Genomic DNA, 3938 nt, shown 5'->3' with positions numbered 1-3938 from the left:
CAAATACACTGATATATGTACACACGGTATATACACATACACTGATATATGTACACACGACTACACAACACTATCTCTTGCCATCGCCTAGGCTTATTGAACATTCTCTAGTAAAACACGAACTTTTCTAAATGAACATTTCTTAATATTAATTCTTAATATTCTTGTAAAATTATAATTCTATAAACCTTTTTTCTCATTTAATCATGTTTTTTATATTTTATTTACAATTGTCTTTGCTATTTTCCCAAGCTTTCATTTTCTTTAAATTTCTGTAAATTGTAAATAAAATATTTAAAAAATACTGTTGATGTATTTAGTAAGTACTTGCTATTTTCCCAGTAATTCTTTTTTGAAACACCAGTACGACAAATTTCAGTCCTCTATTTTGGCACACCAAATGTTATCATGTATCAAGTGATGTACCAAATTAAATGTACAGAAAAAAGTTCATTTTTACATTTTTATAAAACGAATAAACATAAAATTACATATGAAAAAAAAAGACGTTTATGAGTGTTGGGAGGTGGGTGTTAAAATTTCAACTCATGCAATGGAGATAAATTTGATTTTAAATTCTAAAACGAAACCTTTTTGGATACAACCGTGTGTGACGTACTGAAAAAATATTTTTTCCTAAAGAACCAATTGCTCTACTTCCCAAGCTGCATTAAATCGAATCCATTCCATGCAACGTAGAAGGGTTTTAAGCTCTCAACTCTTAAGCTTAGCAGACTAACTTTTTTTCGAAATCGCTAACCACATTAATATCTAAGGATTTCTACGACTATACATAGAATTAAAAAAGTGATCTATAATAAATAGCAACTTTATCTCTTTCCCTCTGATAGGAGATAATATTTTTACATTTTTATCAAACAAATTAACATGTAACGATTTCTACTACTATCCGCAATTAGCAAAATATAAACATTGTTGTTTTTTTGTTATTACATTAAAATTGATAAATCATATTAATATTTGTGCACGCTATTTATAAACCTGTTTTTCTTCTGTCGTCACAAATATAACTTTTAAAAGCATGTTTTATATCATTTACTTTAATTATCAGCGTGGTTTGCCTAAGATAACCATCTTTCCAAAGCCAGTAAATATGCTATAATATCGATGACCTCGACGACGACAACGGCGGCGGTGACAAAGACTATTCCATGAGATTTATATATGAAAAAAAATATAGCGTCTATTGGCAATTTTTAAATTACTACTCATGTAAGCGAAAATAACTCTTCAGATCGTAATTTTTTATCTATTTTGGTTTCATCCGTGCTTTGATATGATTATGGGCACGTGTACAGTTTAACCAATACATCAAAATATGAAACTATAAAAAAATTATATTTTACGTACTCGTTATGGAATAAAGTTTTCATGAAAAAGGAAATTACTTAATTTGATCAAGCAGTTTTTCTTTTTTTTTTACCAGGGGGAAAATGCAATTAAAATGAGATCGATCGGGTAACGGCCATCTTTTTTTATTTTATTATTATTATTTTTTTTTTTGCTTAGCAGAAGGTAGAGCTAGGGGGAGATAACTCTAATCACCGCTTAAAGTTTGTCAAATTTTGAGGGGATTATTTTGAAATATGAGAAGAAAAAATACTTACGATAAATATTTGTGGAAACATGATGAGAAGTGGCAGGCAACCGGATGTTAACGCATCCACCATGAGAGACAAAATGAAAAATCATTGTTTGCACATGGCTCCATGCATCGATTCTGCTTGGAAAGAAAAATATAAGATAATCACAAAATAATTATCAACCAATGGCAGAGCTCCGCGCCTAAAATAAACACCTCAAATATCACAGTCGCTGGGAGCCAGTTTGCCACTAACGAGGTATTTGAGGGAACCGAGAGGAGGGAACAGGAGATTTTCGCCCAGCTGCGTCAGTGAACGCGCGGACATTATCGCACCCGACCTAAAGGGATGAAGAAGAAAAAGATATAAGGCACCAGGTAACTGAAACCGACTACGGTCTTATGTTATGGGCCAAACGCCTTCAATTCGAAACAATACCAAATTCACACAAACCAAAGAAGAAGGAGGAGGAGAAAGACGGCGAAGATGCCGGGCTGCTAGTGCTGATGAACGAAGTCACTCGCTTTCCAGTTACAAGCTAGGGCATGCATCACCGACAGCAGGATGACCAGCTTACCCTAACCTTCTCCATCTCCAAAAGATAAGTTACATTTTACGAACATTCATTCCTTGCCAATTCATACATACCTACAAACAGTTTACGAACATTCATTCCTTGTCAATTCATACATACCTACAAACATTTTACGAACATTCATTCCTTGTCAATTTATACATACCTACAAATATTTTACGAACATTCATCTCCTTTGTTAAATCACATTCCATCCTACGAACACTTTGCCTCTCTTAATACAAATTGCTGATAGTAAATAAAATCGGTTCTCAACCTTCAATATTCGTCTGTCTTTATATGGAGTCCGAATATACACACTTCTAACGTTATTCATTTCAGGTATTCTTAGTTGTGGCCTCTATGGCATCCTTTCCTCCCCCTAATCCTTCTCATAAATACCCAGGCCATATATTTTATCCTTTTTAAAATTATTTTACACATTTATTTTACAAAATTTCTTTCAGATTGTTTTTTTTTGTTAATCAATTTTTCGTTTAACCCCCCCCCCCGACTCCTTCTGGACGTAAAAAGCCAAATGGCAATAATAGTTCGATTTCATTAAAATTTGATTTTCCTCAGTAAAAAAGTACTTGATCAAATTAAGTTACTTTTTTTCGAAGAACTTCATTCCATAACGGGTACGTACAATATAACTCTTTTTTTTCAATATTTTCATTTTTTTAATGTGTTGATTAAACTGTACAAGTGCCAATTAATGAAATACAAAACTGATTTAATTCCATAAATATGTTTTTGGTTTAGTGCTTTGGTTTGAATTCTAAAAGTTTTCATTCGTTTGTAATTGTTCTCATTGAAAAGATTATGAATTTATGTTGTTCACATGTAAACGACCTTGACATTGAATATTACAGTAAAATGTAAGTTTTGTTAAGAATTGAGATATTTTGTAAAAATATTGGTACGTTTAAATGATAGTAAATTATTTGTTATGAATTGTTGTTATTAGTGAATGAAATGTTGTGATATACTGATAGTAGTGAGAATTATGTGGAGGTATTTTAGCTTTTTTATTGGTGTTTGTCGGTGGTTAGTATAGAAGTGTGATATAAAAACTGTGGTGGGTACATAAAAAATTATACTTACCTTACGTGGGGGTAACGGTGATCATTAATGTCGTTCCCCCAGAGCGAGGCCCATCCATTGCACTGCGGTTGGGTTGACCTTTGCGATCGTCCCAAATGTGGACGACTCGGACGTGCTATTTCTAAGTGTGGGGTCTGCGTACGCGCTCACCCTGATAATACAATCAATTTTAGAAATCCTTCCCTACTCCTTCCAAGTGCTTCTCACTCGTAGGTCTGTACTCCCTCTGCTTAATCACCCTTAATCTCTGTAATACCAAGAAATACGCCATTTCTCTCGACCAGTTTATTATCCACTTCAATTCCAACGTTCTGATTGTATCTAATTTGCATGTAAATGTAATCAACGTTTAATCGTGAGGAATTCGTCTAGCTGTCGCCTACAGCTACTGAAAGTGTCTTCTTTCGATATACAGTGTGGACATAAGCCCTGTTACAAAACTTCTGAACTATTTATTATTATAATATTAAAATAAATGTAATATTTAATTGTCATTATATGATAATGTCATATATGATTTCTAATTTTTTTTTAAACAAAAGATGTTTATTTTTAAACAATGTCTAATTTCGTTTATCAAAGATAGACAACGTCCCCACACCTTAAGAACACCTAAACTTATCAAAAAAAATTAACGCTCTGATCCCCATCTG

The 3938-nt window shown here is 32.8% G+C and overlaps 1 non-coding gene across 1 annotated transcript; it reads left to right on the top strand.

The window, feature by feature from the left end:
• The first annotated feature begins 3277 nt into the window (after positions 1–3277).
• On the top strand, positions 3278–3440 carry LOC145271556 (U1 spliceosomal RNA). Its single transcript, XR_013865966.1, has one exon. It is a non-coding gene; the product is annotated as a U1 spliceosomal RNA (small nuclear RNA).
• The last annotated feature ends 498 nt before the right edge of the window (positions 3441–3938 follow it).

Source organism: Euprymna scolopes, chromosome 46 (genome assembly GCF_053919585.1).
Source record: "Euprymna scolopes isolate OS-2025 chromosome 46, ASM5391958v1, whole genome shotgun sequence".
Taxonomy (NCBI): Eukaryota; Metazoa; Mollusca; class Cephalopoda; order Sepiida; family Sepiolidae; genus Euprymna; species Euprymna scolopes.
This window is presented reverse-complemented; position numbering and strand designations above follow the sequence as displayed.